The sequence below is a fragment of the Pteronotus mesoamericanus genome, unplaced genomic scaffold (assembly GCF_021234165.1).
Source record: "Pteronotus mesoamericanus isolate MK-2021 breed Mesoamerican mustached bat unplaced genomic scaffold, CSHL_Meso_final contig_73, whole genome shotgun sequence".
In the NCBI taxonomy this organism is placed as follows: Eukaryota; Metazoa; Chordata; class Mammalia; order Chiroptera; family Mormoopidae; genus Pteronotus; species Pteronotus mesoamericanus.
Window position 1 is genome coordinate 28,964,364 of NW_026555245.1, and position 14,459 is coordinate 28,978,822.

Here is a 14,459-nt window from a genome sequence, read left to right on the forward strand (position 1 = left end):
CTGAGGCTCCAAGCGCCCCATGGGCTATTATCAGACCCCAAAACAGTGCCAAGAGCAGTTTGGTTTTTTTTTCCTTCTGTTGTTGTCGGTGGCGTGGAGTCCTGTATTCCATAACTGTAAACTAGGTTTAATTAGGACTTTTATTTAGAAGAGAAAAAGTGGTTCTTAAGGGGACTGATTTCTAAGGACCTCCTTCAATACTGTATAGCAAAAACACAGAACATGCCATATGAACCCCGCTTGGGAAATTTAAATAAGGAGCTTTAGAAACATAACGTGATTTGGCAAGAGCGTGATTTGAATGTGGTTGTGAGGTCCCACTAGCAACATATGCTTTTACTAAGCTGCACGATTCCTTTCTTTCACAGTCTGAGCTTTTTAAATGTTACATTTTCTACGATTATCATTCTGAACCCAAACCAAAGTAGTTAGCTCTGAATAAAACTATCCTATTATGAAATTAGAGCTCATCCTGAGGAAGAGGTGGGGGGGGGTGTTTAAATTTGACCCCTTTCTCTTCTCCCCACCCCCTCCCGATACACTCACAAAAACTAAAGCAGTGGGGTGAGGAGAGAAGAGGGGGAGAAGTCTGCTTATGATTATGAATTGAACTTTGAACCGTTCCTATTGTTCCTGCCAAGGATTTTTGAATGCTAATGTAAAAAGATATATATATAGTTAGATCTGCTAAGGTATTTTAAGAGTCTACTGTAACGCACCAACCTTTCTTCCTTGCTCCATTGTTAAAGATAATATGCCTTTCTAACAAAAATGCTTTCAAGATGTAACCATATTTTGAAATGAGTATCATAATACATCCTTTGCAAGCCTGGAATTTGGAAACAAAGAACTTGCTTTAATCTGTTTTTCTTCCTACCTGATGAGCAGGGTGACAATGCTGCTGGAGAAGGTTTAGACATGTCCCTTGTCTCATTTGCTTTTTTCCCTCTTTCTTCATCATGTGGGCCCTGACAACCTTTGTTTCTTAAGCTACATAAATTAAACAGGGTTAAGACTATCAGCTCTCGTCCTAGCTCCAAAACAAGCCAAGGCAGGAAAGGATTCTCCAGCTGACAGACATGCTTCCAGTATTTCTGCTAAACCGGTAGGGTGGTAAACTCTCCATGCTCTCCCCTCCACTGAAATAACAAGAGAGGTTAGATCCTGGGCTCTCTTTCATTTTTCTCCCTTCTACATAGCTAAAGGGATATTTCAAATTACGTAAAAAGGAAAAAATAAGCCAAGTGTCTACCTTTCTTCATGGCTGAATCCCACGGTGTTTCACAAATGCTTCTGGTCTTGAAGTATCACCTCCCACCTCCCCGTGAAAGTCTTACCTAAGTAATCTCAGCATGACAAGCCCCGACTTCAATAAAATGGTTTTGCTGATTGAAATGGTTTTCAAACATGGATGAATTGATCTTTCCCCAATGAGGTCTGGGTCAGCAAAAATAATTTGTGATTTTTCATAGGAGTAACAACCGAAGGAGAAGGGTGGTATGTCTCAGTTTGCAAAGTAAATGATCCATCAATATAACTATCTGATTAAAAAGGGTAATCAGTGACAACTCATTGACATGAGGGATGTGAAAGTTCCAGCAAAAGAATCAGCAAATAGAAGGTGGCTAATATATTTGAGTTGAATCTGGATCTCAGATCCAATTTTAAGGTTTCCATGTGGGTCTTAAGAAAAACTTACATTAATATTCCTAAAAGAAGTTATGGTTAAGATTTCAGGCCGTTAGAAGACAACTTAAGGATCGAGTTTATTCATAGAGAGCATTAGTCACTCTAAAAAACTTTCTATTGTCAACACCCTTCAGGCCTCTAGAAAGAAGAACACTGTTATGAATTGCAAAGCCTACCAATCTTCTCCAACAGTGCACAACATCGCATTAGGGGAAACCTGATCTCGAACGAATAAATCTCTATTATTTACAACAGACTTAGAGACTTACATATGAGACATTTCTAAATGAAGCTATTTTGGGGTGTTAGTGTTTTTCTCCTACATTCTGCCTAATTAATGCTGGTATCTAGGTTCCAACAAAAGCCCCCTCCACGGGAAGCCTCTGAGCCCTTTTCCTTCCAGCCAGATTCAAAACACTGGCAATATTATTCCAACATTTTGGAATTTAGCAAAACCACTGCATTACCAGACAGTTATGTATGCAATAGTGTCTGATTGGCTAACTGCAGGAATAATAGATGGATAATTATTATAGTTACATTCTCATGAAATCTAGGTAAATGTGGCTTGAATCAAGCATATGGTAACCCTAAAGTTAAAATTTAAAGACAAACAAGCACAAAAAAGCAAAATCAATAGTTATGTTGACATTTCTCTCTTCTCTTGTATGTGAACATTCAGGAAAAAAAAAAAAAACCACTTTGCCTTTCGTTCGTCTAAAATGTTGTAGGTTAAAGAAGATTTTGGACCTTTTGAATTAAGATAAATTAATACAGTTAAAATGTATCAATTAAGCAATTGACTTATATTACCAAACTTCATTATCAAAATAATTCTACGAAATAAATACAAATCATATCTTTATTTTACACGTGAGGACACAGACTTGAAAAGTTTGAATGAATTGGTCAAAAACATACAAGTCAATAACAGAACTGTATCTTAATCAAGGCAATCTTTGTGCCTACTGAGACTCTTAAGTAGACTGACCTGGAAATTGTATGTGTATGCAGGGTAGGGGTGCAGGAGTGTAGCAGAGACTGAGCAAAGAGAGTAAGCAAAGAGGGTGAGTAAAGAGGCTGAGTGAGATGCTTTTTCCCCACTTATCTGTAAAACATTGTCTTTAAGGGATTAGAACCCTGGGCCTGCAAACTACACTCCATGTTGCTTAATTAATCCTGACCCTCTCAGTGGTATAATGTTATAATTTATGATAGCATTTTTCATAGCGCTTTCATGGCAGAATGGAACCCCAAAACAGCAAAAACCTCCAAGAGGGCAGCATCGCCAGAGGGAACCAGCAAAATCAAGCTCAGACTGTGCTGCCTCGCCACCTCCTCCTCAGGATCCCCCTACGGCCCCACTGTTCATTTACATTCCTCAGGGTGGGAGATAGGAGTTTTCTGTCCCTCCCATCAAGAAAACATTTTGTCCACAGAAACAGACTTTTGGTAGACACTTGCTCAGCATTCCAGCCAACCGTAATGAGAAAAAACCTGCCGTAACAAAATAAAAATAGAATGTGATGATACAAACAAGTATCTGGTTTGAAATCCTGACTTGTGCTGTTACCATAATAGAATGTGATGTGTTTGAAGTACCTGAGAGCATTGGGTTGAATGTCCAACACACATCAGTCTTCACACATCACTACATGTGCAATGACAGGGGACACAGAAAGAGGGAGGTTAAAAAAATAAGAAAAAGAATAAAAGACACAGGCATAAGGTACACACAGACACACACACACACACACACACACACACATATAAATCCTTCTATGTGCAAGACACAGCATAGTATGGAAGAAGAAAAATAGCTTTGAGAGCTAGCAAGAACTAGGTGTAAATCCCAGTATTAAGGTTGAGGCACAGTACTCCACATTTGAATATCAGTTTCCAATTTCAAAATAGGGAATGGCAATGCCTAATTTGAAAAATTGTCAGAATGCAATAAAATTTCCCCTTTCCCTGTCTGGCAAAGACAAATAGTTGTCACCATTATCCATTATTCCCTTCCTTATGTTGTGACTGAGTTGGACCATAGCTTCTCGATTGGAAACTAAGTTCCTTAATGGCCCTTGCAGGGAGGTGTGGCCACGTCACCGAGCTCCGGCTGGTGGAATGTGAGTGAGGATGATGTGTGCGCTTGCTCCTAACTTGATGCATAAAATATGCACAAGTGCTTCACCACAGTTTCATCTTTCTGCTGGTTGGCATTCCAATGCACAAAGCAAACCTAAGAATGAAAAATGCAATTAGCCTTGGTCTCTGAATTACAGCCTAGTGAGGAGGGCTACTGCTGAACTATAATACTTGTTAGTGACTATTTCAAGAAAAAAAGCTATATTCCTAAGAGCATGAAATGATCACCAAGGCTGTTTTTACAATAGCTTATCCTAATATATTCAAGCAATTCAGGTAGTAGCATATGAAGCATAACTTGTATCTTTGTAAGTTCATAATTTAGGTAAGGATTTAAGATAGACACACAGGTGTCTATCCACACCCCAAGGCAGTATGTGGACAAGGGTGAGCCAGTGATGTGGAAAAGATAATGTTGTATGTTTAACAAACCATTCCATTTTTGTTTTGGCACCAAGGAATTCCACATCTCCAAGCTCTCTTTGTATCTACATGGGAGAGTGCAACTCGTCGTGGCTCGCATAATGTGGGAGGACATCAGGTATGCCAGTTCTAAGCCTGGTAACTCAACTGCCCAACGAATTCCTTGCTGTGTCACTTCTTGCTCTGCTGACTACACAAAGTCCACTGAGGCCTCAGAGGCGGCCAAGGGGCTCCCACGGTGGAAGGAGTCTACCACACCTCCTCATGGAGGTACACAACCAGCTGGGCCACCTGAGCAAGGCTGTTGGTGCTGGACTTGCCTAAAGGAGATACAATCTTTACAATGTGATAAGCCACTGAGACTCGGGACTGCTTGTTATAACCATCGGCCTATTCTGATGAATACAATATTGTTTACAGTGGTCAGAGAAAGAAAGTCCTTTGTATTTAGGAATGATTGCAGAAGTTTCTTCAGGAGTTAGTATTTGAGATCATTTAGTTAAGCAAAAAGAATGAAGGGAGATCAAGGGTGAATGTAGATACTGGGTTCCGATTTCATTGTGGTAATTCCAATTTCTTCAGACCAACTGCTCACAGAGAAAGCGCTTTCCATGTAACTTCTCCGATGTTTTTCAGCCAAGAAACCCTTCTTTTCTAATGAAATCTCACATAAAGTCCTGGTATTTCAGCAGATACTGGTGGAGTAACACTTGTTGAAGTAGAGGCAGGGCTCTGGTAGTTCTGCCTCATTGGGCATTTCCTTGGACATCTTCATGGAATCTTTTATACTAACCACATGTCTCTGACTTATTTGTGTGGAACCCTCAAATGCTGAGGAAGTTTGAATACCACTGTATCAAACTGTTCTCAGATACAATCTAACAGGTGTGCTCTAACTCTCCATGGGGGAATTATAATATGCAATGGATTATGAAGAATGTAGTGGCAAACTGGGGTTGAGTAGAAAAGCAATTCAATTACCCAGGGGAGGCCACCTTAAAACAATCTTATCAACAGAAGTAATCTATTTGGGTTACCCAATCTTTCTATTTCTCTACCATGTACCTTTTGCTTTTTAGAGCTAAAATTATGCATGTTTTTTTTTCTATAAGAAAATCTTTTCAAGACCAAGTTGAAGTTCTCTCAGAAAACAGCTGGTCTGCTCTAAAATAAAGGAGTCGTGAGGATGTAACATATAACACAGTGGCTACATGCTGTATTGCTGTACTGCATATCAGAAAGTTGCTAAGAAACTAGATTTTCAAAGTTCTCATCACGGGAAAAAAAATTTTAACTGTGTATGATAACCATTGTTAACTAGACTTATTGCAGGGATTATTTCACAATATACAAAGATATCAAATTATTATGTTATGTACACCTAAAATTAATAAATGCTGTATGTAAATTATACCTTAATTTTTTTGCAAACAGCAGGTTGTAAATGGTATATCCGAGCACAAGAGAGAACTGTTTGATTTGTGCTTACTTCTTGTCCTTTTTTCTGAATCTTCCGAAAATTTGTTTGCTATATTTCTCTATGTTTGTATAGACCATTTCAGCTAACCAAGTGGATTTTCATCTACTTGGTTAAACTGATCCCATGAGGTATGTAAAACAGAGGAGGAAATCAAGGGGAAGTCAGTAAATGCTGCAAGTAGAACTTTAACCCAGGGCTCTCTGTGTTTACACAACTCAGAGGTTCTGCTTTCACAAGAGGAAAAAAAAGGATTGTTTTATTGGCACTCACCCATCTCCACATGATGTTTCTCTAGCCCATCTCACATTTTGGGGACCTGAGCAATCTGGAAGCAAGTATTTCTATTACGGTAGAGTACGACAATACATCGCTGATGGTCAAAATTACACTCAATTGTGAGAAAAGAGAAAATACGCCATTTCTGTATTCTCAAGGAATGGAAAGTTACAGGATATATATTTTAGAAAATAGCTAAAAATTTAGGATTTCAGGAGGAAAGCTTCTGTTCCTTGAAATTCACGTATAAGAACCCCTTTATTGCCTACTGGCATATAAATGAATTACATCCTTTTTAATATTAACAATAATAGTTGCCATTCATGAAGCTAGACATTAACCACCAAGCCTCCAGAATTGAGCATTAATAATCCAGATTTACAGATAGAGCAATTGAGGTTTGGCAAGAATTCCTCTCTTCCAGCTCCACCCAGCTGCTGGGCAGTGAAGTTTGTATTCAAACTTAGTTCCTTCTTTTTGCAAAAATCATATACCTTCCACTGAACTCCAGTTGCCATATTTTTTCCGCACTCAGAAAGAAAGAGGTTTTTCAGGTGCTTGTGCAGCTCATTTGCAAACATGTAGTAATATTTTATGTAAAACAAGTGTGACATAGGCCTGTGCTAAATGTCTGTGAAAACTGAGTGAAATAGAGGATCTCTCATCTATTACTGTTAGCATGATGACCACAAAGCCCAAATGTGAAAGCCGGAAAACATAAAAGTCATTCCTATCATCATTTGCTGATATGCCATTGCCATAAGTCCCCTCACTTCACCTCCAGTAGTTTTTAATATCCTGAAGTTCTGATCAGTGTATCACACTTTAAAAGTAAGAGTTCTTGGCTATGCATCCAAGAGGGACTCCACAGAGTGAGTGACCCACAAACATCTTCAAGCTGATACTGGCTGTTTGTCTCATCAGTCCATAAGATGCCTTTGTTTTGTTCCTGTTCCCTAATTTCCTTTTCCCCAAGAGTTGGTTTCTTCTTCCTAGTGACCTGAGTCAAAACTCTCCCCCATCTTATAACTAATGTATGCCAAATCCACCCAATGGATTCTAAGATTTAATATTTACCTGTAGGTCATATTCAAAATATATTGTATATATTTATATGTGGATAGAATAATTATACTGAGATTTAAACCTGAGCCATTGAGATAGATTGGCACTGACGGGAGCCCTTGGTACAGCCCTGGAATCAGGGGCTTCTATTTTCACACAACCTCAAGCGAATGATTTGTAAAATTCAAAGATAAACTTTTAAAGATAGTTAGGCCCCCCAAATCTCGATTAAAACTACGATTTTCTTCCCCAGAAAAATTCACGTGCCAGCACGATTTTGCCTATAAGGGGACTCACAGAACCACTGTTTCTAAACTCAGGTTAAGATCCCTGGCTTTCAAAGAGAAACTTAGACAAAACAACGCCCATTCTCATGTTAACATCAAGCCAGGGAATTAGAATTTTTTAAATCAGTACCTATAAATGAAAAATGTATGTGGTGAAATGCTACAGAGCAGACAGAAATGAGAATAACTCTAATATCAACTATCATCACAGCCACACTAAGGAACCTATCTAGGCTGAAAGCCTACCAAACATATTTGGAGGGTAATGGCTTCTGCCCCATGGAAGGTTACCTGGCACATTTGGAAGAGTATCTACTCATTTACTTCACAGATCAGCTAGTGCTGAGTAAGCACCCGCACCAGGCTTAGGCAATATAGTGAAGATTACCAGGGGGTTAAGACAGCCCCTTTCCTCCTCCACCATTTTGCTTAGCCTTACTCCCCTCTTCTACCACTTTCAAAACAAGAAAACTTGTCAAATTCCAGTCAGATGAAATGAGGGCAATCTTGAAGTTAAAACTTTTTTCTACCTGTGGATAAAGTCAAAGATGAGTTATTTATTTTCCTTAACCCATTGCACTTAGCAAGGTGCCATGAAGAAAGCTCAAAAAATTGATTGAGTTGCACTTATGAAGTCAGAAATAGTCATGGAAGTCAAGGAGAACAATACCTTCTATTAGCTTCGATGCTTTGATGAGATAGAGGTAATTGACCTAATGCACCACATCTATATACAGACCAGATTATATTAGACGATTACATTGGACAGCTTGTTCTTCCTCAATAACAGCAGCAACTGTTCTACAATTTATGGAACACTAACTATATGGATGGCAATGTACTAAGTAAGTGCTTTACATGAATCATCTATTATCTTTACAACAATACTGAGTAGTAGACACAATTATTTTTAAATTTTTCTGAATTTGCAGGAAAAGAAACCATGGCTTAGAGAACCTAAACCAGTTTTCCAAGGTAGTGAAGATACAAGTATTAGAATAAAGACTCAAACCCACATTCTACCAAACCACTATAATGTTTTTCTACCCTTAGCAGAGCCCAAAGGGAATATGACATCAAACAGATAATTTTTTTAAATTATGAATTGAGCATGAAGGAAGAAAATGAGACATAATTAAGAGTTACCTATCCAGGGTATAAATGTGTGTGCCACACATGTGTGTGATCTGAATGCTAACAGCACAAAAGCTGTTAACATCTACAAGGGGCTAGAGCCACAGAAATGAAGTGACATAAGGAGCACAGGGGTGATGCGCGCGCACACGCACACACGCACGCACACACGCACACACGCACGCACTTCATCAATCTCCTAATTGTGCCACATGATACCCCCTTCAAAGGATCAAGTTGTGGGAATTGCAACATCCATGGTAAACACCATTTTGAGACTCTTCTTAAATATTTAGTCAATCGTAAGCTTGAGGCCACTCCATCCATACTGCCCAACTCCAGCAGAGATACGGTGACATCTTAGAGACATAAATTCTAAAGGAAGGTGTTCTCTGAATGGCCTCTGGAAACACATATGCACACAATCACCCATGCACAGCTTCCCCTCCCCATTGATTTTAAAAGATCAACAAATAATATTTAAGAACAGGTAAGAGTCCTCTGTTAGGAAATGATCAAGAAGCCCAGGATGTTGGAGAACAGTTCTAGTGTTCACAACTAGATTCAGGAGAACAAAGGAAACGTTTTACTTAAGGAAGCAAATTGCTTTGACTTGAAAAATATTTATTGATGGCAGGTTCTGTTACACCAAATAGAAAAGAAAACTGTCTTCAGCACATTTTGTCCTTTCTCACTCCTACTAGCCCCCGTCTTTGGGCCCCTGCAAACCCTTGAGAAAGGCTTAATTCCACATACAGTATTCTAACTTCATAACATATTCGTTATTTCCATGGCCTAAAACTGAAATCATAAAATACTGATTTTTCTCTACGTCTTTCCTGCTTCACAGTACCTCTGTGCATATCAAATTACTGTGGAAACTAAGGAACTACAGAGATGTTGGGGGAAATATTCATTTTAATGCCAGAGTTAAAATAAAGCTACTAATCCCTGGTAAACCCCCTCAGGAGTGACAATGGTAATGAAATGATTTCTTGGGGAATTCCTTAGGAAAGAGCAAGTCACAAAAATTCTAATGGTAGTTGTGTCCTCTGCATGCAAACTGAGTCTGTCAAGTGTAAGGCTTCTCATTTGTCAGAGAGTTGGCAAAAGGTTCCAATCAAAGGCCTCAGTATTTTTTTTCTTTCCATTTCCTAAAATAAAATACAATCAGTAACAATTAACATTCTTTGTCAATGTCTTTCTTCAGTCCTAAGGGGTAAGCTTCTCAACTCCCGCAAGCACTGTTAAATCACGTACCAAGTTGAAAAGTAACTCTTTGTTTGGATGTAATAAATGAGTTATTGCACTTTAAATAATGATCAAAATGCTTATTAAAGCCTACTTAAAGAATAACAAGTCATACCAATTGCATAGCTTTTAACCCTCAGTAATTATGTCATTTGTAATCAATTGCCTTTTTCTTTAGACATATTATATTCTGTAGCTGGTTTCTATTACATAATTGTTTATCCTCAATAAATGTTTTAATAAGCAGTTGTATTTATATTCCACGGAATAACAGTCTTAATTAATCTAAGTTGAATACTCATTTGGGAACTTAAACTCGAAGGCTTGCCAAACATTCTGTAAGCATGATTTGTGTCAAGTTGAATAACAAAAGGTGTGCAATGTGCTAAAAAGTATATATTACAGTAACTTCATTCCACAGGAAGGTTGTAGGGTAGTTATTTTCCATTTTTAAATCTTGTAACATTTTAGAGATAAAAGATACATTTCTTAAAACTTCGTGAGACCATCCCTACAAGTTCCCTATATGCTACTTAGCAGGGATATATCACTAAAATAAGAACCCCTTTGCTTAGTATTTTTTGGTTTTCATACAACCTAGCTAGACAATGCTACTTTATTACAGCACAAAAAGAGAATGGCTTTTACCACATGATAGTTTTGGACAGCATCACTTTAATAGAGTTAGGGGTAAAATATCAAATTTCAAAGGCAAAAGTACATGGTTCATTTTTCATTCTCAAAACTATTAGACTAAATTATATGACTGGCAAAACAGATTAATCAGAAAGCAGTTTTTCTGGTAACTAGACTGACTTTTCCCAGACAATCCTAGGAAATTAAAAATTAATTCTCAAAAAAGTAGAAGTTTATGAAAGAAAGAGAGAAAGAAAGAAAGAGAAAGAAGAGAGAGAGAAAGAAAAAAAGGAAAGAACACTACCTAATTTTCTTTTTTCATCAGATAATAAATCCCCCCTTGTTGTTGCACTCTGAATGTTCAGGACATTAGGAGATGAGGACAATTCTAGAATTACTGGACAACAGAAAAAATTGTCAGAGATAGTCCCATGGGAGACATAATTTGATACATGTCATACATGCATTGATACATGTCATACATGCATTGACTTAAGCCACTTACATGCAACGGATGGCAAAATTGGCCTGTGGAAGACCTTTGAAAAAGTGAACCAAATAACCAAGGAGCATGAGCTGACTAGAGAGAGCTTTGCCCAGGTGTGAAAACATGCAAGGTCTTAGAGATACTATCGTCTGGGCAGAGCAGAAGGCCATGGGGAGATTCTTCAGCTCTTGGAAGCTCATTTTTAATAGATGGCATTTCTCAAATCTCTTAGTACATGTTACAATTCCCTTTCAACGCATTTTTTAAATCTCTAGAACCATCAAATAACGTTCAGTGATTTTTGCGAGGTCACATTAAGGTTAGCATAGAAAGAGGACCACCCACATAGCCAAACTGGTATGTATCCTTTCAATTTTCATTGTCAAAAGGACAAAGGAACCGTTTTAATGAAGTGTTTTTGGTTGTCTTTTGTTTCATATTTTACACAGGAAAAAGGGAAATGTTTCTTCAGTTCAGGGCATCTGAATCATATTTCCAAGGGGACAAGCATTTTCAGGACAATGAGTACTAAATTATAAATAACTTTCAATAAATTAAACTGTAGTCTGGCTTTCTGTTTTCTTCCTTGGAAACATTTAGCCTTCAGAAGACTGAATTGTTCTTCAAGATGAAACGACAGTTGCTTCTAAATTATATAAGGCGATTGGGCCCATGTCAGTTACAAGGGAGTGATGAGATAATGTGGTACAACGCACTTCAGCAGGAATCTCCATTGAACCAATGAATGTAAATGTATTCCAGCTTTCTGCCTTGTGTCAACTAGTCCGACTTGCAAAGCTGGACAAGCTCTCTGTTAGGGGCTTGAAGACCATCACAACCCCTGTTATAATCCAGTCTCCCCACATGTAGACTGAAGGAGACAAGTGAGACAGTCACTCTGATCAGCAGAGGCCGTAAAATGAACCGGCTTTGCCATTTTCTAGATATTTCAGGTGAACAGGTTTTGGCTCTCTATTCTTTAGTTAAGTGTTCCTTTTTCTAGTCATTTTTTTTTATCACAGATATGACCCAGCATTCATGAAAAGCAGCAAAATAAGTTCAACAGTCTGTATTTTCTTAGTTATATATAGTCAAATGAATGGACTTAGATCATATTAATAAAGAACAGAAATCTGATTTGCTCATCTTTCTGAACTCTGGAAGAAGAGGGTTTTAAGAGCATTTCTTGAAGAATTGGGGATTTCTCTTATAATCCTCCCCAGAGGAGGATCATTGAGAAAAAAAAAACAAACAGGGCCAATCAAGACAGAAATTGAGAATTAAATTGCTTTCATCGAGATTCAGGAATCAAAGGGAGAAATAGTTTTGTACTGGGGCCTTTCTCTTACTCTTCAAATCCTCTGAAAACATACCATGTAAATAGAGGTCCACTTATAAAATTAGCCATGATTAGGAGCCTCTAGAAATAAGGCAACAGAGGGAAACACTGAACTACTTCTTCCTTTCTGCAAACCAACCACATTTTACTTCTATGTTATAGTTTCAGATTATGTTTACAACCAGTTTTCCCCAACTCAGCCCTCATTTCCCTTTCATGCCTATAACTCAACCCACTCAGAAAAGAATCCTTTTTTTAAATACTGAAATTTAAAACTGCTTTTAGATATAAGCAAAGCTGCTTACTTAGGAAAAAGAGCTAGAAGCATGAAGTAGCAGCATATAAAAAGCAAATGGGTGAGGCAAACTTGGCTCCTAACAGTGTGTAGAAGCATATAGAGCGATAGAACTGAAAGAAATATGGGAAGAGTCAGCCTTTTTAGGCATTTCATAAAAGGATTCCACTCTCTATATTTTGTGTGAAAGCAACTCTTGAGTACTCCTGGCCTTTCTTAAGGGGGATAATTAGAGCAAGAAATTTTACTTTTTTCATTTGCACACCTCCAGCAGCACCTAAATCCTAAGACAACAAACTTAATGAATGATAAATGAATGGGCAAAAGAACGAAGAGAATGACAAATAGCATGAAAAAAAGATGGAGAGTTAGAATGGGAGAGGAGAGAGTAAGACAAAAGTTCTTATTGTTCCCACCGAGAACAGGACAACATTCCCTGAGAACTAGGGTGAGTTTTCTTGCAGCCAGGCCATAAGCAATTTCTACAGACAAAAGACCAATACTGCTTCCCTCTTGTTTCTCTTACTTCCCTTCCCTTCCCTTCTGTCCAAACTAGGGAAGTTTATAAAAGTATGTTACTGCACAGACCACTGGGCAAATAGCCAACTGTCCTCTGGGGAAAGCCAAACCTGATTCTCATTTTAAATGGATATTGATTTTATGGCCCTAGGTTACTGTAATCAGAGAATACACATTGAACTTGAACTCTCTCAGACATGTCCAAATTTTTTGCACTATAGAATGTGGATCTTTTCAACTTGCAATTTTCAAGTCAATATAATTATGTGATTCCTATTGTGAAAATATTAATATTACAGAGACACGTACCACAGGGCTCTCCTCCATATTCTCTAACTTCCCTCAGGTATATTTTAATCTCTCACACACCTGAATTCCAGTAGCACTTTATCTACATTCTCTATAGCCTTGCCACTTTCCATTTGGTGTTCTTGTTATCTAGGTGCATGTCAAAGCTCAACTGAGGCCAAGCTGCTTGAGGGCAGTATCCCTCACAAATTCTTCACAGCCCCTTACTCCTTTGCTCCTTGTCATTAGAAGGCCCTCATATTTTGTTTGTTTATATACAAGTGAGCACATTCTTCTTCTTGTACTTCAGTTAAACTCTGTTAAAAGAGCCCCCACAAAAAAACATTATAACCCAAGATGTTTAGAATTAACCATAACTGTTACCTCTCCTTTGAGTGCTCATTTTATGCTCTGCAATACACTGTGCATTTTATTTGCATTTTTTCATTATAATCCCCACTGAAACCCTATCAGGTAATATAATCCTCTTTACAATTGAGAACGCTGTCTTAATGAAGTAATTTTCCCAAGTTCACCCTGTTAGGAAATTGGCAAAAATGGGTTTGAACACAGGCTGTCTGATTTCAAGTTCCATGCTCATGGATGTTGCAGAATCCTACCTCTTGGTCAGAAGAGGAAGACCTAGGTCCTTATTCTAAGAATCATTTCTTAGAAAGTAGAAAGAACACAGGCACAGTTTATACACACACTGGCCAACTACTATGATCTGAAAAAAGCCATGAGACTTCCACTCAAGAAGAAACAAGTTCTTTAAAGCCTCTAAAAACTCCTCCTCAACAGTAGTGCCAGGACATTTGAAGGAAAAGTGACAGTAAGTCATGTTTAAACCCAGGATGACCTGGAAGCCTAGATTGACTGCAGGCTCCTGTGAAACTCACAAGCCTATTGTGCTGTAAATTTATCGTCTGGGAAGTTGAGTTTTGTTTTCGAACAGGAAAAGAACTTCAAAGCTTCTGCTCCTACTGGAATAGATCTTTCATAACTCAATTTACCCAGATTTATTTTTCATGAGGTACAAACTTTTTCTTCTAGGGAGATTATTTTTCAACATTTCCTTATAAGTAATTTTCTTAAAAAGGAAAATGCAATTATATATTCAAGGCCTTGAGCTATTATGTAAAAGG